At 34.3% G+C, this 25,564-nt stretch overlaps 1 protein-coding gene across 4 annotated transcripts in view; it reads right to left on the bottom strand.

Moving 5' to 3' along the window:
* Window positions 1-25,564, bottom strand: part of TENM3 (teneurin transmembrane protein 3) — a 3,393,579-nt gene that overhangs the window by 3,075,688 nt on the left and 292,327 nt on the right. The window lies entirely within an intron of this gene.

Raw genomic sequence — 25,564 nt, 5'->3', positions numbered from 1 at the left:
ATGTATGTATATGTATATGTGTGTATATGTGTATGTATATGTATATATACATATCTGTACACACACACACAAATACACACCTATATTCCCACTTAATTGTAACCTTCTTGGAGGAGGAAGAGGAAAAAAAGAACAAAATAAAAAGTGCAAAGCAGAGAACAAAAAAAATCTCCAAGGAAGCAAAAAAAAAAGATGGACAGCTTGGAACAGGGTGCGTAGTATTTATTATATAGGCTTCCTTGAAATGGAAATTTGTTGTATAATTTGAATCTCCTCTTACATTCTGCTGTGCACATAGCAATGTTTTTTTCTTTTCTTACTTGCTATTTAAATTTTAGCATTTAAGTTTATAATATGTTTTTTCTTCTTTATGTATTTGAGTATTTAAGTCAAAAATAATTAATAAAAAAAAAAGAAATAAGATATTCTCCTCGAAGGCAGTGGAAATCCTTCTTTAGGGCTTATATTTATATCCTTAGCCCTTAGCACAGTGTCTTGCACATAGTTAACACTGAATAGATAATTGTTCAATTGATTTGACTAGAAAAACAAAGCAGAAGCAACATCACAACCTGTAGACAAATGGACCCTTTGTTGAAAGCCAGTCCTGAAAGTTACAAACAGATACAAATACAAAAAATCCTCCTCCAATGCTTCCTTAATGACATGATGAAGATCCTGGGCTATTGTGGAATGCTCCATCTAGAATATTTTATCAGCTTGGAAAATTTTTGAGTATGCATGACTCAATTTAGCTAAACTCCACTTACCACTACAAGGTTGACCACCAGATGATGAATCTTTTAGCCATGGCAACCTATGAAACCACATACACAAATGGGAAAGGGGAACTTATAGCAAGGAATTCAGAGATGCTTGAAGTATTGCAATTTATAGAGTTAATTAAACAGAAAAATAGATAGATGAGTAGAATGATAGATGAAGAGATAAATAAATGATAGGTAATTATATATATATTATATATGCAAAATCAGTTTCCTGATTTAAATACAAAACTACTCAATTCTAAAAAATTCCACTATATAAATATATCGATATATAAAACAGGTAAGGCAAGTAAATCAGTAATTTATAAAAGGCAAGCAAAGGGGAAAACTACCTATTGACTGATTATTCAGTTTTCCCAAGGATTTCAAATATACTAAAATAACAAATATATCTACTGCATTTAAAACATCTTATATTTATACTTCTAAATTATGATTTTCCATTAAAAAGACTATTTTACAAATTAGGGCATACCTAAAAGCCAAAATAAAGTTTCTGTATCCACTGCTAAACTATATTTAGTATTTATGATAAAAAAATTTCTGTAGTAAAATCTGCCATATCCCATCAGGTTTTTGGTTACTCATGATTCATATACCAAAAAAAAGTAATGAAATCAATCCACAAATATTTATTGAACACCCACCATGTGCAAGGTACTCATCTCATAGTGTATAAAGGGTTATAACACTATATTATATCCCAATGACCTCATTCTACCTCAACACAGGTAAGACCATAACAGACAATATTAGATTTCAGTACAGTATAAACTGGGAAATGAAAGTTAATAATATAGAGAATGGGGTAAGAAAGACAATTACCTTGGTGGGAAGACATTGCATTAAATGGATAAGGGGATTTCTAAGGAATTTTGAGAAGCTGAAACACACATTTACATAATGTTGATTCTTACTACTCCAATGGGAATAATGTTATCAAAAAACTTTTAGTCTTCAGATTATTGTCTAAAGATTATACATTTTAATATTGACTAATCCAGATGACTAGAGTATGTATGTAATTTTCAAAGATGATACTCAATCTAGTAAAAAAATGTACACACACATCTATACCTATTAGTATACATCAATGTGCCAAAATACCTATACTTCTATTTAAAGTTATTATCTACCACTAAACAACTAAAATTCCTCATTTTTCTAATATGTAAATCACCCAAAGACCACAGAATAAACCCTGACTCTATAACTAGCTGTGTGAATTTGGGAAAGTTGCCCATGTACTCTCTGTCAATTTATGAAATTGTACAATGGAAATAACAATATTGTACAATCTGCCTTCCAGAAAGGTTCAGGAGCTCCCTCGAGACAATCTTTTGTAGCCATAAAGGGTAAACCTCTACATATTAAAGATTTTTAAATATTAAAATAAGTCTTGTTCTCCCTCCCATACCATTAAAAAAAAGGGAAAAAAAAACCCTAAAAATTCTTGTAGCATAAGTATAGTCAAACAAAATACATTTTCCCTCATTGCCTATATTAAAAAAATACAGTTCCAAAAGTCCATGCATTTTTAAGCTTCAATATATTAAAAATGCACTGACTTTTAAAACACTTTCTATGTCTTCTATTCTGTCCCCTAAATCTATGACTACGCTGTCAGGAGATGGCAAATATATTTCATTATCACTCCCCTGGAATCTTGGATAGTCACTACACCACTTTAAAAGTTTTTTTTTCCTTTTCTTTAAAGTGTTAGATGTTAAATGACAAAAATCAGGATTCAGAAATAACTCAGTTTCTTGTTCAGGCTTGTCCATCTCTTTGTGGCCCCATTTGAGATTTTCTTAGTAAAGCCATTTTTTGTTATTTCCTTTGCTAGATGATTTTCTAGATGAGGAACTTGAGCAAATACAGTTAAGTGACTTGACCAAGATCACACATCTAGTAAATATTTGACATCAGATTTAGACTCATATTGACTTTAGGCCCAGTGCTTTATCCACTGCATCACCTAGCTGCCTTTAAATGTTGTTCAGTCATGTTCAACTCTAGGGTTTTGTTGACAAACACACAGGAATGGTTGGTGTAATGGGAAGTAAAATTAGAATCTTTTGCTATTTGTGTTTTAGTATAATCAAGTGCCTGACTGAATCTTGCCTTTATCAATCAAAAGTCTTTACTAGGAGTAAGTACAGAAACAAGAGTTTCTTTAACTAGAAACATTATATGTATTTGTATGGTTAATATGATTGAAGATCTTCCCGACATATTAATGGGCCTGCCCATTAAGGGGAGTTTGATCGGGGAAGATTTGTAGGAACAACCACAGCTTTTGTTATTGAGGCACTGGCCTTCAAGTGGAGGAATGCCCTCTGGCTGCCAAAAAGATATAAACACTCTGAGAGTGAGGTTTTACTTTGGGGCTTAGTTTTTGGTAAGAAGGTTTGAGTGTGGTTAAGCCACGAAGAAAACTCCCAGCTTTGAGAAGCCAGATGTCGTGCTTTCCTCTCTGGTAACTATGGTCAGACAGTTGGGGTTTAATTGTCTGTTGAATTCAGAGGAAGCCATGTCTGTTGATCTTTTGATTTCTCTGTATTTTCTTTGAAATTCAGGGTACTGACTCCCTGAACTAATGGAATGATGTATGTACTTGGTTAAAAGAATGATACATGTGCTCAATGACAGTGACTGCTAACCCATCAAAAGTTACCTTTCCTTTTATGAATGCAGATCTAAGAACCTGTTGTAGTAGTCACCGCCCCCATGTATGTTGGGGTGCTTACTGATACAGCTGGCCATTTTTTTCTCTAGTGCATGACGAGGAAATGAGGTAAACTGGGTTAAATGACTTGTCCAGGGTTAGAAAGCTAATAACTGTCTGACGTAAAATTTGAACTCAAGAAGACTCATCTTCCCAATTCCAAGATAAGTGTTCTATCCACTGAGACACCTTGGAGATGACTGCCAACACCCTCATTTTATGATTGTGATTACCAGTTTCCAAAGAGGTAAAGAAATTATTCTCTCAAGGTCACACAGGTAGAAAATAGCAGAACTAAAATATAAAATCAGGTTTGCTGCCTGCAATTCCCATCGTCTTTTTACTATACTATATTGCCTGCTAGGAAGATGAAATTCAACAAGGATAAAAGTAAAGTCCTGCATTTAGATAGAAACAAATCAATTGATAAGATAAAAGATGGGGAAGACCTTTCTTTTAGTAGTTCCTGCTCCCCACAAAATCTTATAAAAGCTTCCTCTTCTCCAACTCACTCTGTATTCATTAGAGATATGTAATATTATGGGTCATTGTAGGAATTTAAGGCAACAGGGATGATAGTTTCCTTGCACAGTGCTCCCTTAGCCTGACTTCTTCAGGGAAAGACCTTTTTTTCACCCAAACTGACTCCAATTTATTCCTCATTTTTGTATTTGTTTTTTAGCTTTGACACATTTCTTATTTAAATAGTGTTGTACTTACCCTATTGCCACAAGCTAATCATCATTTTTTATATTATGTCACAGAGGAAAATGCTATCCATATCAAGAACCAGTTTCTAGACAAAAGAAATGTGGGTATTTTAAACAATCAAGTAAGTCTCATGTATAACTGAACTAAAATAATTTTCTTCTATACTCCTGAAAGGGAATTAAAGTAATCCTCCAGTTTAAGAGATACACATTTCAAATAAATATAAGAAAATCCTACTCTTGCAGCTAAAGTCCATACAATTTATTAGGGAGATTACTGATATTTAGCTTCAAATATCCAAAGCATGAACAAAATAATGGTATCAGAAATTTTACCTTCAGAGGTTAAAAAACATGTTTACAATCTCTTACTGACACATCTCTGAATCACTTTAAATGTGTGGCATAGAAAATCCAAAAAAAGGTATGATTTTCTAAGCTCACACCTACATAAAACAGTTTTTTTATGTTTTAAGGATAGGAAAATATTTATTTATTAGTGGAAAACCTCTGAATCTAAATCTGGAAAATGAAAAGAGCTTTACTTATTCCTATGAGTGTAACATAATCAGAAAAATTGCAGTGAAGGCAGGAATGATGTGTTGGTATAGCATATTTGTCCCAGGGTAATTAATTTTGAGTAAAGCATAATCTGAACAGGAATTTTTTTTCCTTTTTTAGGAAATTAGAGGATACATGATATAGATTTTCATAAAAAAGTGTTATAATTAGAGGTCATTGAAAAAAAAAGACCCATCTATTTCCAAATATATCTTTATTAAAATTCTCCTTAGGTCACCCATCCCTACTTTATTTTTGTTCAGTTGTTTTCAGTGATATCCAATTCTTTGTGACCCCATTTGGGTTTTCTTGGCAAAGATACTGGAGTATCTTCTTTTCTCCATTTCCTTCTCCAGCTCATGTTACAGATGAGGAAACTAAGGCAAACTAGGGTAAGCAACTTGTCCAGCATCACAGACATAGCTGCCCAGCCCCACTACTCTTGGGTAAAAATATTGTTTTTACATTATTAATGTTCAATACGTTCCCTGGAAAAAGAAATAGGCTATCATTATCTTCCATTAACCTCTTTCAAAAATCATTTTAGCTAGTTATGTAACCAGCTACTTTTCTAGCAATGCTCTGGGCAATTAGCACCTTTCCGGGCTTAATTTTACTCTTCTGAAAAATAAGAAGGGACTAGATCATCTTTTACAGTCTTTCCACTAAAAAGTTATAATTCCATTTTGATTACTGATGCAAAATAATTTACTTTAATTTTTACTGAAATTGAGGGTGATATGGATGGTACACAATATAGTTGGTATTAGGCAAAATTGAAAGGTAAGCAAAATGTATCTTCTGCTTCCACCTGTTTCCATTTCCTTTGAAATCTTCTTCTTCTTCCAGTGACATCATGCCACCTCTCATGTTATACAATAGCCAAGTAGAAGACGCAGGTGGGTTGGGGGAAAGAAGAATCTGGTGTGATGTGATCAGGAGCCATTTCGTGTAGAAAGTGATATTTGAGCTTACGTTTGAGGAACCCTAGGGATTCTAAGGAGTAGAGAAGAAAGGAAAGCATTCTAGGTAGAGACTACAGCCAATTCAAAGGCACAGAGATGGGAAACAAAATCTTGTGTGTGGGTAACAGCAACCGGCTAATTTAAGTGCACTGAGACAGCAGAAATGTTTAAGAACCCTGAAGGGTAGGTGGGTTAGTCAGATTGTAAAGAGGAGTTCATTAAACAGGGGCTTAAAATTGATCAGATTTATGCTTTTGAGAAGAGTTGCGTGGGATTCTTTGCTGACTTGCAACAGAAATCAATCAACTGCCATTTAATTCTGTCTTAATATCTCCTTTTAGCCTCACACATTATCCTCTTCCTTTATGTATAAAATGGATAGTGACTGCATGTCTGATTTCTTTAGTATGCAGCAGCATTTCTCAAAACTTTTGGTCCCAGGAATTGTTTACATTATTAAAAATGACCAAGAAAGTCCAAAGGATCTTGTGTTAACATGGATTATAGCTATTGATATTTAATATGTTAACAATTAAAACAACTTAGGATTGTTATTTCATTTTTGATTATCTTATGGACTCCTGGAAAGGATCTTTACAGGGATCCCCAAGAGTCACCAGATCACACTTCAATCAGTATGTCTACAGAACTTCTGAATGAGAATATTTCCTCTCCAAATTCAAATAAGCACATTCTTTACACGTTATATTGGGAAGCTTCCCTGAAAACCAAGAATTTACTTTACCTGCTTAAAGTCACAAAATCAATGTGTGGTGGAAATATGACGAACTAGGAGTGGAGCCCAAGCTCTGAGACTAGCTTTCTTTTTGATACCAGTTTCCCATGCACTAGAAAGTAATGGAAAAATAAAAAAGGCACAAGCAATGCTTTTGCCTTTGCTTAGTATTATTAATATAATCATTATTGGGGAAAACAAATTTATTTTTATTATCACATAATGTATGGCACTTCAAACTTTTTTTCAAAGTTTTTATATCTAGTATCTCCTTTGCACCTGCTTACAAATACATGAAATAGATTACCTAAATATTCTTACCATCTTAGAGTAAGAGGAATGGATAGCTAGATGTGTAATGACTTTATTAAATTTGTACAACAAGTTATTTTCAGAGTGAAAGCTGGATTTTAGAGGTCAGTACCCTCTGTCTAGTGTTCTTTTTCCATTTGTCTGAAAAACAGAACTTGCCTAAGAATTAATGTTCTCATATGGCTCACTCCCTGATTAAATTTTAATTTCCATTTTTAAAAAAGTAAATCCCAGATAAACAGAAGGACAATGATTAGGGAAATTGCCAATATCTGGAACTTGTCCGTTATTTTTAGGGTAAAAAGAGTTGACTTAATTAAACTGTGTTAATAAATGAGACTTCTTATCTTTAACTTCACTAATCACTCGTCTAAGTCAAAAATAACAAGAATAGGTCTTTCAAAGGGGCCTTCAGTTCACATGATTTCTATTGTGAAATATGCTCTCTATTGGCAAAATAATAACACCCTCTCAGAAATAATAATAGTATTTATTAAATAAACAGAAAGTTCAGTTAATTTGATGCACAATATATTATATCAATTCAGGCACAAACATAACGTTAACACAAGCACTGTTGCATTTGGCAGAACAACCTCTCCCCTCCTCCTTACACATAGAAACAGAGATGGAACTTTAATTACAAGGCTAATGATAGCTGATAATAATAGCTTATTATTTCTATGGTGCTTTCTATGTCCCAGGCCCTATGCTTAAGTGCTTTACATCTCTATCATTTGAGCCTCCCAACAACTCTTTGAGGTAGGTATTCTTATTATCTCCATTTTACAGATGAGAAAACTTAGGCAAACTAGGGTTAAGTGACTTGCCCAGGGCCACATACCTGTTAAATGTCTAAGGCTAGATTTGAATTGAGGTCTTCCTGACTCTAGGTTCAGTGCTATGTCCACTGTGCCAAGTTGCAGTGCCAAACAAGTAAGAAGAGGGGACAGATTCAAAATTCCCATTTGTTATATTATCATCAGAGAACCTGATGGTTTAATCTAAATTTCAGCTATCCTACAACACTGGGCTCCAGTTTCCTTATCTGTAAAAAAAAAAAAAAATAGGATTTGGAAGTGAAGTAACCTCTAAGTTCCCTTTCAATTTTAGATCTAATATTATAATAACTCTGCTCCTTGGAACACTAAAATTCAGAGGTTTGTCTGGTTATATGGACATATTAATAAGCCAGGGGAGCTCTAAGAACCATACTCATTTTGATTAATACTATCAAATCCAGATGTTAAGCATTAAAAATGGTGGGTGGAGACAATATATCCACAGGTGATAAGAACCCTATGTATTCAGTAAATTATCTTATGCACATAGTTGGTGGGTAGAGTCTATGGACTCTCTGGGAAAAGAAAATGTTTAATTTTAAATTAGATGCAGCCTGTCTACATTTTTTTATTTACATTTGCAAGCATTTCTGATGCCCACTGTACATTTCATAAGGGATCTAAGCCAATGAACATTTTTTTTTCTATAAAGACTAATGGATGGCAATTGAAGTTGATATTAACAGTGCTATCTCACCACACACTTAACCACACACTTATTACGCCTTCTCCCTGAGATAGCTGTTCTTCAGTTGTTTCAGTCATGTCAGATTTTTCATGACTCCAGGTAGGGTTTTCTTGGCAAAGATGTGAAGTGGTTTACCGTTTCCTCTCCAACTCATTTTACAGACAAAGAACTGAGGCAAACAGGTTTAAGTGACTTTCCCAGGGTCACACAGGTAGTAAATGTCCGAGGCCAGATTTGAATTCAGAAGGATGAATTTTCCCGACTTTCAGCCAAATACTCTATCCACTGTGCCACTTAGCTGCTGCTTCCTAAGATTATCTCCCATTTACTTAGTATATATCTTGTCTGTACAGAGTTTGCAAGGTGTCTACTCCATTAGAATGTGAGGTCCTTGAGGGAGGGCAGGGACCTTATTTTCTGTCTTTATTTGTAATCACAATGCTAAGCATGGTGGCTCCATTAAACTCTTAATAAACGTTTCCTGACTGACATACCACTGGACTTCCATGTGTATTAAAAATCACTGGGGAATAATAGATGTAATTGTGAACTTTATTAATTAGATTTCCCTTCCACATTTTAAAATGAAAGAAAATCCTAAGTATAATAACAGCTAATAATAGCTAACATTTACATAGCACTTTTTATTTGGATGTTTCAGTCATTTCTGACACTTCATGATCCCTTTTGGAGTTTTCTTGGCAGAGATAATGCAGTGGTTTGCCATTTCCTTCTCCAGCTCATTTTACAGATGAGGTAACTGAGGCAACCAGGGTTATGTGACTTGCCCAGAGTCACACAACTAGTAAGTATCTGAGACCAGACTTGAACTCAAGAAAATGAGTCTTCCTAATTTCAGGTGCAGTGCTCTGTACACCATGGTGCCAAATAGCAGCTCCTATGTGGCATTTACTATGTATCAAGTACTGTGCTAAACATTTTATAAATATTATCCAGTTTGCTACAACAACCGTTCAAGGCAGCTGCAGTTGAGAAAGTTGAGGCAACAGTGGTTAAGTGACTTGCCCAGGGTCACACAGTCAAGACAAAATTTTAAGTTCACTTGTTCTATCCACCTTGTCACTGAAGAGCCCCTAGTATGCGTGGAGGCGTGTTATTTGGGGGAAAGAAAATACCCGTTCTATAAGTCTAGAGCTTTCCCTTGAAAAATAAAGGTGTTTTTTTGTTTGTTTTTTTCAAAACTAATTTGGAGAGAAAAGGATGGAAGAAAAAGTAGAGACAATGACTGCATTTGGCTATTGTTCCGTTTAATTTTTAAAGTTTGCTAATTAGTCTGTGAAATTAATAAATATATTTACTGAATATTACTTATACTGGAATGATTCCATTCAGAAATAGTTGTTGCAATATTAGAAAACTCAGAAGAATAAAATAAAAACCTCTTGAGCTGAAACAATTAAAAATCAATTGTGAAAATGACAGAAATGTTCTGAGGCTCAGAAGGCAAACTACAAATAAATCTAGTAGAAAACAATTAGAATTCTTAATCCTGGATTATGCCCAGTTAGTGATAAAAAAGAGATGGTGCCTCAGAGTTTTGGTGAACTGTTCTCTAATTTTGTCATAATTAACATTAATATTTTTAAAAAAGATTATATTCTTTCCTTAACTGAGGTTTTATCAATTTGATCCAGTTATTAAATATAATCATTCATTTATTCGCAAAAATGTCTCAGGCATTTCAAAGTAATGGGGCTTGAACTTTACCTTTAGAAACCTTTGTAGAAAAAAAAAATAACTACCTCCTGACATTTTATAAAAGCATTTCTAGGTTTAGATATATCCATAATCTATCCATATCCATCCATAGACATTTCACTAGCTAATGTCACAAACCTTGTAACTTCATAGGAGATAAATCATGTCCTTTTTATATGTTCCCTATCTATATCTGGACCTTAGCCCCGCCCTTTTTTCCTAGTAAATTCTGAGTTTACTTAAAGATTCTAAAATAATTTACAAGATATGAGAGTACAAATTTGGAACATTTTTATCCTAGCTATAAATATTCTTTCAACATCAACCATGTTACAAAGAGGCCTTGAAACAGAAAAAAATGAATATGATCTAATTATTTTTTATAGCTAACAAAACATTTAAAAAGCTTTATGAATTTTTGCTTTGGGGCCTACATTTTGGGGCCTATTACACAAAAAGCTCGGGATGAAACTAACCCAGTTAGATCTCCTAGATCAACTAATAACCTTCTCCAAAGTTCGTGTTAAATTATCTATATGTGTATGGTAGAAAGAGAGCTGCATAATACTCTGCTGGATCAGAATATGTGAGTTTGAATCCCATCTCTAGTCTCACTTGGTGACCTAGGGCAAATCAATTAGCTTCTCGGGGCCTTGTTCTCTTCATCTATAAAATAAAGAAGTGGGAACAGATGACATAGAAGGTTCCTTTCAGTGACTATACATACATACTGACATACATACATATATCATGGAGATACATACATACATATATATATATTTATACCTCTACATACATATACTATACTCACATATATGCATATATCCATATATATACACACGTATATATTTATACCTACACACATATATACATATACCCACATATACATATGTGCATATGCCCATATCTATACACATATACATTTATACCTACACACACACATACAGATATACCAATATATATGCATATATGTATAGTTATATCTACACACATATATATATATACATAAACATATACCCACATATACATATATGCCTATACTTATATATACACATACATATATACCTAGACGTATACTCACATGTATATACATACATATACACATACCCGCATATGTATATATGTATTGTATATACATATGCATACACTCATATATTTACATGTATATGAATTGTGACTAGTCCCCTGGAAGCAGGGAATGGGGAATATCATTCTTCCCTACAACATAGTTTCTGAGTGATAGAAACTTTGCTTTTGTCTTACACTTCCTAGTTTTCAGAGAACTTGAAATCAAATTTAAAGCACAAGAGCATTTATCAAGGATCTACTAAGTGTAAGATACCATGCTACACTTTAGATATATGCTCCTTCCCTCAGGAAGCTTATATTCTACTGAGGCCTAACATATTTTAGCCTACCTGATTTTTACAGCTGATAGGGTAGGTATTGTTATCGTCCCCAATGAATAAACTGAATGAGAGGTCATTTTCAGGGTTCAAGAATGGAGGTAGCATTCAGATTCAGGTGTTCTTCTTACCAGTTCAGAATAATTTCTATTACATCATACTGTGTCCCAGAATTTTCCTCATGAAGCCCTTAGAATGTGAGTAAAGATTCTATGGATTCATGGATAAAATGGAGGCTTTTTTGCTCTAAAAGATGATGCTATGTCAATTTAAAGGAAAAATTCACCTCCACAGGAAGTCATGTTCAACCTAAATCTAATTTACTTACTTAGAGGCTCCCATATGTAGAACTGGAAGAGATCTAAGTGGCCATTTCAAAGTTCTCATTTTAAAAATAAGGTCAATTAAGACCCAGGTTAAATGACCTGCCCAAGGTCACAGAGGCAGAAGGTAACAAGGGTAGGGTGTAAATTCAGGCCCACTGTCCTTCTTTCCACTGAACTACACTGTTCCATCCTGGAATGCTATTTTTTTTTTTTTTAGTAATGCCTTAATATGGAATAAGCCAGTCTACCTTTTAATAAACCTTAGCACCACGCTCTGAACAAAATAATTTCTTTTCTCCAGGGAACATCATTTAACCTTACTGAATTCTATCCTAGGGCAGTCTTTCCTCTCTGAAGTCCTCAGGCTGAGTGCCAAGAATGTGATGGTGCCCCCAGTGGGAAAAAGATATTAAAGATTCCTCCTGGTCTTTAATGTTCCTCAGAGGAAAAAATAATTAGGGTACAGAGCCATTGCCCAGGGGCTGAGTTCTGGCCTCCTAGTGATTGACAAATTGCTACAGTGTCCATTACCTTTGCTCTAGTTTATCTTTGATATACAATTTCATAAAGCAACCTCATCAACTTGATTTAGTTATGGCTGCTCACAAAGCAGACCTACCACAATTTGTAGATTGACAACAGCTCTATGTTTGACCTTCAGCTTTTACTGAATACATTCATCAGGAAGAGGTCTTCAGATATGAAGAACGTTCAGGTCACAACTGTCAGATGAAGACATCTGCTCACCCTCTTCTTGATAATCTATTTCTTGTTTCAAGTCCTTCCTTTCTTCAAAACATTATCTCATTTAGCTTATTCAGGAAACTTTACGTGAATAACTTTCTGATTCATATATCCCTTTGGGGTGATTGGATCCATGGATTTTTTTTCATAGGTATATCCAGTTTTAGTTGTTCAGTTGTTTCACTTTTGTCTGATTCTTCATGAATGGATTTGAGGTTGTCTTAGAAAAGACAATGAAGTGATTTGCCATTTTCTTTTCTTCTAGCTCATATTACAGATGAAGAAACTGAGGCAAACAGGGTTAGGTGACTTGTCCAGAGTCACACAGCTAGTAAGTGCTAAGGTATGATTAGAACTCATATCTTCCTGACTCTGGGCCCATCTCTCTATCCCCCATGCCACCTTGCCCCATCTATTCAGTAAGATCATAGAATTAGATCTACCCAGGACTGTAGAAGTCATTAATTCCTTCCTCTGTCCCTCATTTTGTGTGGTGATGAGGAAACTGAGGCCAAGATAAGTTAACTGACTTTTTAAATGTCATATGCATACTTTTAAAATTTTCTCTACTCTTTTCTCTACGTGTATTATATGCTGACATATGCAAATCCATACCGCATAGTTATAATAGTACCATAAATCCACATCTAGAAGGTATCTTAGAGACCATCTAGTCCACCTCCCCCCCCATTTTACAGATGAGGAAAATGACCTGGGGAGGTTCTCTATCTTTGTCTAAAGCAAAAGAGGTAGGAAGCCTCAGAGATAACTTTGGAACCGGGGTCTTCTGACTCCTTTATGCCACTCAACACTATTTGAGAATCACGGACAGCCTTCAATTTATTTAGTACTCCTCACAGGGCTTACTACACTGACCTGCACCTAACAGTCCCAGGTAACCAAGGAAGGAAGTCAATACCTAGAAAATCACCAGCTGTTTCTTAGTCCCCAAAGAAAGTGACTCCAAATGTTCTCCAACAGATTGGAGCTGCTTCTTACCCAGCCTTCTGGAACAGCTCATTTACTGACCACCACACACCTGGGCACTTAACTTGGCCTCAGTGATAGATAATTCACAAAATTGCTCTTTTCACATAACAAGCAGCTGTCTACTACTTAGAGGGCACAAAGGATCTCTTTCATAATACCCAAAGGCTGCTCCTTGACATCTGGCAGTCTTCTCTCTATCTCTGTTTTTGGCTCCAAAGGTGACAGCTGAGAGAATATGTTTGACAACAGTGCAGCCTTCACCACTTAGATCTGAAATGTTCTTTGGATGAAGGGATCAGAATCTACATGAAATCTGAATGGGAAATGTGATGTAATGTGTTATAAATTACATCCTTATAATTAATGTTATAAAAATCAACATTCAAAGAGTGTTTAAAGAGGTCAGGGCTTGGGGAGATCTAAAATGAATATCAGGCAATGTTAGAAGTGTGGCTTATTATTCAATTAAGATATTGTGGGTAATTTCTAAATTTCTAAAAAAAAAAAAAAAGACACTCATTTCATCATCTCCACTTGGTATAGCAGAGAGAGTATGGAATTTGATGTCTGATTCTGCTTTCTCATCCAGCCTCAGACATGTACTTGATATGTGACCCTGGGCATGTTGAAATCCTATTTGTTAAGTGTTGAATCTGAACCATGCACTGCACTAAACTCTGGGGTTATGAGGAAAAGCAAATACAGTCCCTGTTCACAAGGAGCTCACTTTCTAATGGGGTTCATTCAGATGAATTTGCTCATCTGTAAAATGAAGAAACTAACATCAATTCTGAAAAATATAGAATCTAAGTTGGCATTCTATTTATCAGACACATCTTCCTTCCCTTTATCCCAGCATTAATTTTGCTCCCTTTGCAGAATGTCTTGGTTTCAATGAGCTATATTGAAAATAATAGTATTTTGTGTTTGCCAGCAGGATACTGCCTTTGATAGAGTAATAAGATTCCATAAGTTTCAGATATGAAATCTATTCATGACACTCAAATATTTGCTAAATTATCGTCAGGAACTTGTGGTCTACGTTATGTAACTTTTTTAGGGGAAGAGAACATTTTTGTTTAGTCGGATACCTTTTTTCCACAAATGGTATCTTAACATTTGAAAATATTTGAATAAGAATTTAACATAAAATCCGTTAACTACAGCACCCCCCAACCTCCTTCCTTACCCTCTCCCACCAACACCTCAAAACGTACTGTAAATGGTGTGCACAAATAAATCTATCATTTTGTCTAGTCTGTGCTTCTCATGTACTCAGCTGACTCTTGGCGCTATCCCATGCCATCTACTTTCTCTCTGTCAGTGACCCTTGGCACTCACAAACTACTCAAGCTGCAAACAGACTGAAACCAATTTGTTTTCCTTATGTTTTTAGAGCCACTAGCCTGGTATGCTAATTAGAAATAAATCGCTTGACCCATAAAAGAAACGGCAGGAAACCTGAAATGAAGGCATTATCCAACACTTCATGCTCCTTAGTGATGCCATTTTAAATATTTCAGACAGCCTATAAATAATTAAAACCTCACCACAGCAAATTATGTCCTATTATGCAAATAAATAGCCTCCTCCCCGGTTTCATTAAAGATTCTAAATGACAAGCAGAGGAGTTTAAACATGGCAAGGTACTGCACTGAGGCGAGAAATCTTTCCATTTTTTTTTTAATTGTTAGTGCCAAGTTTCATGTGGATTTTTACTCTAACGCTTTAATTAGCATGAGCAAATAAACCTTTAATAAACCTTTTGTAAGTGGAGGAAATGCATCATTTAATTAAATTTGATTTGTTGTGAAACTATTGTGCTTCATGAATATTTCAGAATCACAAAGTCTCTTCTGCTGAAAGTAATGGCACTCTTCTGCTTTACAGAAAGAAATATATATATATGTATATAATTTTTTTAAAAAAGTTAATATGAAATAAAGAAGTATTTTTGAGTCCGATGACTCCATGCTTCCTATATTTTCATAATAAGCCATAATAATGTGGTAAAGATGAACAGTTGCAAACATACATTCATGCTTTTAAAATGAGACTGACATGTTACTGATAGATTACTATACACACTCTCTGAGTGTGATTATTTCTAGCTTTCTGTTTCCAAAATTATGATTTTCTTAAAAAAGTGTCATTATTAGGTAGTTTTCTTTTTTTAGGGTCAACGTACTCATGATCTAACACAGGATGAGGGAAATAGCAATAATTACAACACAATATCCAGTATTTTTATATCACCTACTATATGCCAAGCACTAAGTGTTATACACATAGTACCTCATTGGATCCTTATAATAACCATGGGAGCTTGACTGAAAGAAATCCTGGTGGTGATCTACTCTAACTGATTCCTTTTACATCTAAAAAAAGCAATTACAAGTGAGGTTAAGTGTCTTGCCTAAAGTCATACAAATAATGAGAAGCAGAATCAGTATTCTAACTGAGGTCCAGTGGCATTAAAATCAGCCCTCTTTCCATAACACTACATGATTTTCCCTGATTATCTATCTATCTATCTATCTATCTATCTATCTATCTATCTATCTATCTATCTATCTATCTATCTATCTGTCTATCTATCTATTTATCTATCTATGTATCTGTGTATCTATCTGTCTGCCTGTCTATCCATTTTCAAAATATCTATCCTCTACCATTTATTATTATTATATATCATGTATATTAGTATATTATATATATATTACATATATATTATTAATCATGTGCCCTTTATCCCTCATATTATCTTAATTTGAAAAGTTTGCTTTCTTAAAATACTGAGCTATAAAAAAATTTACAGCTCAAAGTTTTTCAGTTAACACACACACAGACACACACGAAATGCCATAGATATAAGAAGTGAATTGAGGTGACTCTAATGACAGGAATGTCATTGTCCTTTAAAATCTTCACACTTTCACTTTCTTTGATTCCCAGGCTTCCATTTGACTTCATTTACGACACTGTAAACATCAAAGGTAATTCTTCTGTAATTATTTTACTAGTTCATGGAATGTCTATAACTTTGTAATGTGCCTTTTGAGCACTACTCAAAACTGTAATTACACCTCATAGTAAATGTGACTTTACCATCCTCAGAGAAATAGGGAACTTTAAAAATAGCTGCAATATATAAATAGATTAATATATAATCTAGACTGTGAATATGCAAGAATTTGGAAGTATACTATATGTAATACTTAATGCTTTTATGAAATCCAAACTAAAATCTCTAAATATATCCTAAATATAACTGTTCAGGAGTAAGTGATTAACAGTAAATATCAACATTATTTTTTATTATTAATAATATGGAGAAATAAAGGCTTTTGCAAGAGAATGAATGTGGTTTTGGAGTTGGAGAACCAGACTGAATTCTACTTCTGATACATATGTGAACTTGAGCTCATCACTTCATCAATCTGGGCCTCAGTTTCCTTGTCTGTAAAATGAAGGGAAAAGATTTAGTCTCAAAAGTCCTTTCTATCTTGTGACACATATGTCTAGGATCCTCTGACCAAAAATCCGTTTTAAAACTTTATTAAACTTTCACTTCAAATGTGCTTTGCAAATGTTTTTATTCTGAAATAAATTCAGGAATTTTAGGAAAATAACTTCTGGAATATAAGCTAATATTTTTTCAATTTCAAAGTTGATAGCAGAAGTAAGTTTCGATCATATGCAGATATGATTTGTATCTAACAGAATATGTATTCTAATTAATGCCTCACACAAAATCCAGATATAAAGTGATGAGACATGACATAGAATTTTAGGGTATTCACATTAAAATAAAAACAAACAAAAATCAGGCAATATGGAAAAGTAGAGAGACATCACTAGGATTAGAGATAAGTTGCTGGGAGTTTTATTTTGCCTGTGATTCCTACTTCATGACTTAACTTCTCAGTTTCCGTCAGTGGGGACAAGGAGAAAAAAAGGAAACATATAGGAGAAAAGAATTGGAGACTCAATGAACCAGGATTTGGGGTAACCCTAGAAGAAAGTGGTATTAAAAAGAAACCCTTTTAAAAATCACATTTTATAATGATCATATCTTTAATTTCATAAATTTATGTTTTTCTTGATATTTACTATTTTGTGATAAATCAAGCTGTTGAAGTTAACAGTCTCTATTTGACAGTAACACACAGAGGACACAATGGTCAAGTTCAGGACTGGGTACGGACCATTCACACTTCTTGTTCTTAAGTTTCCCTACATACACAAATGTCCCTGCTCCATCCCAGGCCCTGTACCACAGCATCATGCTTAGCACCATCAGTGAGGTAAGACAAGTCATATGATGCAAAGCCTTCCTGGTAGGTAATTCATAGTTGCAGCTTCAAGATTTGCCACAGGTTAAAAGCTATTATAAAAGCTAGAACTGACATGAATCTTACAGGTAAAGTTCTAGAGTAGAATTACGACCAAGGTAAGGGTCAGGGTGAGTGGGTTAAATGCTATCAAGACTGGAATAAAACCACAATATATTCTCTCATGAATGAATCATTTGTTTCACATGAATGTACCCAGCATTAAATACTACTCTAAGCGACAATAATCTTTAAAATACAGTGTATTTTAAGTTAATGCATGGCTTATTGGCACAGTGGATAGAGATCTGATCTTGAAGTCAGGAAATCCAGGACTAATGTCCTGCTTCTGACATATACTATGAGATTCTGACGAATCACTTAACCTCTCAGTGCTCTGGATAGCTTTACATAACTATAAGTTTCATTGAAGTTATTGGTCCACAATAGAAGGGGCAGTTTTCTCATCAGGAACCCCTATATGAATTAAAGCATAGGTTCCATAACATATGTCACAGGTAAAAAATTAGAGCTTGAAAGACCCTAGGCCGACAGATCTAGACCTTACATGTACCTTAAAGATAATATAATCTAGGAGTTCTTGAATTGAGGTCCATAGATATATTGCATAGGGTCTGTGACTTTGGATGGGAAAAATAAGTTGTTATTTACACTACCACTTCACTTTATGGATGAATACATACATATACATTTTATGTAAAGAAAGCAGACAAAATAAAATGTTATATGAAAAAACCATAAAGAGTAATCTTGATTATTTGCTAAAATTAATAACATGAGAACTTCATAACATAGTCTACTGTTGAAGAAAATTAAATAATTCAGTGGCTCTGGTTTAGTGACTAGGAAAGTTTCACGTCAGGGATGATTTTTCAAGTCAACAAAGCAGCTGTCCATATAGTTAAATAAAATCTCTTATCCTGGCCATTGATACCTGAATTCCACAATGAAAATGGCATTCTTTTTGCTTAAAACATTGCTTTCTGTTAAAAAGAAAGGACTTAAAATTTTAAAAATATTCCTAGAAAGGCACTTTTCTAGTGAGCAGATGAGCTGGGGGAAGCTGGAAGGAGAAGGAAGAAAGACACATTGTGCCCAGTTGGGTACAGAGTTTGAGAAGGATGTATCAAAAAAACAAATGTCTATCACATGGGTATGCTACATATACATTCACTAACTCTTCTGATGCATCACTATTGTGGCAAGATGAGTCTAGGTTCTAAAACTAAGTCAATAAATTGCAAACTCAGCAGCCTTTACCAATCTAGGACATTTTTCAATCCCGCTAACTGAGTGCATTGTGTGTTGACCAAAGAATAGTCTACTTATGTTTGGAAAAGCTTAGCACTTGGTTGACATTAAATTTGTATAGAGAAATCATGAAGATTATTTTCTGATCCTTCGATAGACTGAATTGGTTGAATGAATGATGAAATGAACTGATGAAATGACAGGCCAATTAAGTAAAGATATCATGATCCTAGAATCACAAGTAACTGAGAGATCATCTAGTCCAAGTTCATTATGCTAGAGAAAAAATATGAAATCACTTGGCCAGAACCCTGGTGTTACCCCCATGACACTTTACATTGTACCACAAAGTCTGGGTATATTGTAATTATAATGCCCTTAAACAATAAACAGTAGATATTAATAAGATACAAAAGTAATTAAAAACATTTAGAGTAATTATTTTTATTATTTTTAAAATATTATTACTGTTCATCATTAGAGTAAATTCCTAAGTGCTAATGTGTAAAAGTGCTAATTAATATGCTGCTAATTATCAAGAAATTGTAAGAAAAGAAGATGGTGGGTTGGTCACTTGAGAGTGAGGGATGACAGATGGAAAGCCAGAGTGCTATTATGGTACTCTCATGAAGTCCTGAGAAAGTGAAAAAGTTCTCCAAGTGAAATAATCTTTGCAAAGCACTTATGGTAATGCCTTACACATAGCAGGTGTTTTATAAATACTTATTCTCCTCTCTCCTTTACCTCCAGAAAATTGAATGGAATCCTAGTGGCAAACATTGGGGAGTGCATGGACAAAAGTTAAATAGGATGGGTATGAAGGGATGGGTTGTAGAAGCAAAAAAAATGAATCATTACCACAATCCTTGACCTCACTATTCTTCCTCAAAAAAGTACCTAAAAGAATAAAAAAAAAATCAGGCCAAAATATGTTTCCTTTTTTGATATGACCAAGTGTAAGCTATGAGGCTCACCCCTACCACTATAACCACCCACTGCTGCTTCTGCTGCTACTAAATTGACAATGAAGAAAACGATGAGTTGTCAGAAATTGATGAGTTACACTGAGTAAGTTAGTTCTGGGTAGAGATTCATTAAGTAAACTTTTCAAACCTTTCATTTGTGTTATAATAGAGAGCTCTGAATCTATCTGTTCCAACTCAAAGGAATCGTATTGTAATCAAAGAATCACAGAATTTGAGAGGAGCTATCTACTTAAATCATGCATGGAACAATTACAGACTTTCACAATAAAAACAATGATGTTCTCATGTGTTTCTGATAAATTCTGACCACCATAGCAAAATACCTGAAATTGACAAGCCTTCGTTCCTGGCATGTTCTAAGGAGAGGTATTAAAAGTGATGTCAGGAAAATAGGGAAAGCAAGTCATAATGGGAACCTTACCAAAGAAAATTGTTCATATGAGAAAAGGAGAAAAAATTTCCACCTGTTTTCAAATACTTTCTACTCTGTTGTACTTTCTGATTGCACATGTAAAACTTCCTCTCCTAGTCCTCTAGGCTTGAAATCAATTACTTATTTATATTTTTTTTTCTCTTAAATCTCATCAACTTTAAGTATACTCCTCTCCTTTGTCCCATTTAATAATAAGATATATAGAAAAGAGAATTATTAATATATATTTTTCTTTTCAAAATATTTTAACATTTTTATATGTAACCTCAAAATGCATCTAAAAGATGATCTTATCTATATTCCTTCCTTCATTCCTTCCTTCCTCCCCACCTCTTTCCTAAAAACCCAAGGTTCTAGGAGGTTTACACAAATTGACTGTAGGGTAATTAATTCTTTGCCTACAGAAAACCATTAAAATGATTTTTCTAAGCCATGGCTTAGAGACTGATAGAAATATGACCTGAACAAATGTGCCCTGAAATCCTAGATTATTATTCTCCCAAAATACCAAGTATCTACATTAACAAAATGGACATATCCCCAACTCCAATGATATTGGCAAATTTTCTATTAAATAATTCCAATGCTTACATAAAAGTATAGTTTTAAACATAGTCTTTATTTCTAGTTTTATCTGTGCAAAATGGTGTTATTTATACTTGTGTCACCCCCATAAACTCTCTGTTCAATCTTTTCATTGGACTTAATGTGTTTGAAACTGCATGACTGTTGTTATTAATTTTCCTTCCAATGAACATTCAAATAATTCTACATTGTTACTGCCTCCCATATGCTCATAGATATCCTTTGCTCTTTACATTCAAGTCTGAAATAAGAATTTCTTTGAAAAGCAACTTCAAGCATTATATAAGAGAAAGCATCTAGAAACTGCCTACACAATATCACCTCTTTGGAAAACTATTTTACCCTAGAGCTCTGTCTGGGATATCATTTACAGCAATGTCAACTTTTGAAAATTACATGCCATTTTGTCTGTATTACTGTATTAAATAGCTAGCTTTATGAATCAGAATTCTACAATCTTCATTACCTCATTTTTTCTGCATTCCAATTTAGCACCTTAATTCTGAATTACTTTTTTTTTCAATTTAGCACATTCTAAATTGCATTCTCTACTCCTTGATTATACCTTTCAAGTGTCCACCATTAGGACTAATGGGAAATATTCAAATTAAAATGGCTACATAGATGATTCTCCTTTCCATTTTTTTCTCAGAACATACAAGGCTTAATAATAATGGAAAATATTAGTGATATAACTGGCATTTTAATATTTAACACCCTGTTTGTTGTCATAAATTCAACTAAAAGACTCCTTACTTCTAAGACTTGTACTGTATATATTTTAATTTTAATCCTTTAAAATCATAAATGCACTTATCTTATTTTGGAATTGAGTTGTATGTTCATATGTGAACAGAGACATAGATTTATTTATAGACAGTGTGTTTTCATGTAATTATGTACATCTTTATCATTTTTCAAAGACATGTAAAGTTGTGTATGGTTTTTATACTATAAATCTTAACGAATAACTGTACGGGTGGTATTCTTTCTCTAATTCATAGATGAATAAAACTGAAAAGTTACTAGATTAAAAAATTCAAGTGCTTTTTCATGTGTATTAATTCTATTGTTTCTTTCATTTATCATATAGTCAAAACTTTTCTCTTTACACATTGGGAGAGACACAAGTTTAATTTATTCAACTGAAACTATTTTTCTATGATTTATGGTGATGGTGGTGGTGGAGTGTGTGTGTGTGTGTTTGTGTGTGTATGTATGTGTGCATGTGGGTCTGTGTTTGACAGTAAAATAAATTTCAACACCATATCAAGAATCGTACATTTTGAGTTGAATAGAGATTTGAAGTCCTCTAGTACTTGAAAGTTTACAGAACAAGTTAGCTGTATTACTTCAATTGATCCTGTAAAAGTCACAGAGATTAGATACATACAATTCCATTTACTTTTAAGAACATAAGCACATATAATATTTAGAGAGCATAATTTTATATTATCATAAAAAAAGGAACTACCACTACAATCTCTGATTTTTCATAGTAGTTTAGCTGGAAACATCTAAACATAAAGTCAAGGAAAGAAAAATCATCGTTATGTCATTCTGCCATCTGCCCAGGTAATTAATAATAAGAATAATTAACATTTACGTAGTAATTACTATATTCCAACCACTGTGCTGAGCACTTAAAAATTTTTATCTCATTTGATTCTCACAGCAATCCTTTCAGTTAGGTATAATTACTATTCCCATTTCACAGATGAGGAAACTGAGGCAAACAGAGGTTAAATAATTTGACCAAAGTCACACATGTAGTAAGTGTATGAGACTGGATTTGAATAACTTGAGTCTTCCTTACTCCAGACCCTGCTCTATCCACTATACTACCTGGCTAAATATAGGGTTCTTTGTTAAGTAATTGGTACGGAAGTTACTGTGATAATGGGTATAGAAACACATGAAATCATTGATCTTTCAAATATAGAAATATACAAAAAGAAATAAATACCTTGTTGAATTCTATTCATCACTAAAGCAACATTTTTTCATATGTATGTGTGCCTACTTTAAGGAAGAATGGAACTTGAGTACAGCCTCAGGAATAAAGGATCAAGTTTGATTGCTCTGCCCCACCTAGGGCTGTTCATTGAAGCTGTAGGGTAATTTGAAGGACACTGTAACTAGATATCAAGGTAACAGTGGTAATTTAAAAAGAAATTGCTCGTCTCAATCTAAATATAAAATCGGGCTAGGGAAGGGCCCAGAAAAGAAAGTGAAATGTTTAAAAAAATTGAAGATCCTTTTTGAATGACTCTGGCTTTGGTCCTGATGGGAAAGGGAGAGTAGGAGACAGAGACAGAGACAAAGACAGCGACATAGACATGGATGTATTATTGATGTACTAATCAAGTTTTGGGAAGGGTAGTCTCACAAGGAGTGATAGAACTTTGAGGGAGAAGCCCACCAGAGGACAGTAGCTCAGTAGAAGATCAATAAGGAGCGGCTTTAGGGGTAAAGAGGAACAGTAGAAGATGATGTAAGAAGGAAGCTGAGACATGATGGGTTGCTTAGGGGATGAGCCAGTAGTCATGAGGACAGCTTTGGCTGAGAGAGTCTGGTTTCATCCCTTCATCTGTGAGGGAACTGTAAAAAGGAAAAGTTTTCCCACTTCCAACAATAACATGGGGAATCCATGGGACAAATCTTTGCTTATAGGGTGATGGTTCCTTGTCCATTTCTTTTGTTATCATTTCTTACGTCATCTTGCTTGCTCTTAATAGAGGCTCAGATCTGGATTTAAAGAAATGCGGACTGGATACTTAAAGCACATCAAACCTAGGAAAGAAAAATGGGGTTCTAAGAGCTGGGAAGTTGACACTGGACAGTGCTCTACATACTCCTCTTGAGAGTTAATTATTTTGGGGGTTTTTCTATTCATTATTAAATACAGTATTATTTGACCCTGAAACAATGTTGCTTAAATTAGTGCCAGCCTGAAAAGTTTGATACAGATTTTAGAAGTGTCTGATGGAAGAAAGAATTATCTTAGGAAGGGACATAACCTTAGAACTGGAAGAGACTCTTGAGATCATCTAGTTGAAATCTGTTATTTTACAGATGAGGAGACTAAGAGTAATTAATGTCTTGTCCATGTAACAGCAAATTTGCCTGGAATGTCTTTATTTCTCCACCCCACCCCTAGATTTCCTAATGAAAACAAAAACAAAACAACCCACTAAAACAAAATTTATAGAACTAAAGTCCTATTTTTTTTTCTTTTTATCAGGAAAACAACCTTGAGGGATCAAGATAGTGGGAGAAGGAGGGTAGTAGTGGACAGAAGAGATGGGGAGGAAAGCAAGAAGCTAATTTAGTGATGGTAGATAAAACAAAGGAGTCTGAGGCATGAGTTAGACAGCAAGAAAGGTATTTCTCTGGCCAAAGGCAAGGGATGCAAAGTAAGATCACTGGGCACCTATGTTCTAGTCGAAAAGAGGGAAAGAGAGAGTTTGTAAGATGGGCTAAAGACCAAAGTGGTTGCCAGCAACTTGGATTTTAGCTTGCAGGGGTTATATACAAACAAGATAATATATCTAAGGCATTATGGAATCCTTACAGTGCTATATAAATGTTAATTGTTATTAACTATTATGTATAGTGGAATGTAAGAATCATGGAGGCTATACCTGTTATTTTCATCTTTTTCTACCCTTGCATATGTATACTTTGCACAAAGAAGGAATTTAATGAATATGTATTGAATTAAATAACTGAATTCATTTCCAATTGAAAGGTGAGAAAAATTTTATTTTTTTCTTCACCTCCCTCAAACCTCCCTTTTGATAACACACACACACACACACACACACATACACTCCTCCACCCATTTTTCTGTTTAGTTGTCATTTCACCCTATAAGCCACAAACCTTTCCTCCCTCATCCTGAATGGGCTAAACTAAAATATAGCTACTTTAGCCTAACTTATTCCAAGATATGAGTTTCTGTACAGGGAGAATGTGCCCTAATATTCTGTTTGATACAAACATTTGTATGGAAGTTCCTCCCTTCTATTTTCAAGAGCTATGTAATGGAAATCTGCTCACTAAAATGTCTGCCCTGTGCTCCTGTGATCCATCTTGTAACAGTGAAATGCATGCAGCTGGTACAAAATAACAAAGATGCCTCAATATGTTTTCCATAAATCTATTGGTTCACGTTCTTACACGGAGAAAAATGTGAAAAACGCTACCTCCCTTCTGGTGGAACTATAATTGGACTGGGCCTGAGCCAACCCAGAGTCATGTCTTTGGCTCTGCTGATACTGGGGTATTCTCATGTGATTTGCATTTGGTATGTCGGGGATATTTAAATGTAAAAGTTGTTGATTTGAGAAAAGCTGTTCAAAATACAAATGGAGTAGCGAACTCCAGGGATTTTAGGCCCTATCTACATTATATTTCAAATCCACCTTGGGGTTTTA

Source organism: Notamacropus eugenii, chromosome 7 (genome assembly GCF_028372415.1).
Source record: "Notamacropus eugenii isolate mMacEug1 chromosome 7, mMacEug1.pri_v2, whole genome shotgun sequence".
Lineage (NCBI taxonomy): Eukaryota > Metazoa > Chordata > Mammalia > Diprotodontia > Macropodidae > Notamacropus > Notamacropus eugenii.
This window is presented reverse-complemented; position numbering and strand designations above follow the sequence as displayed.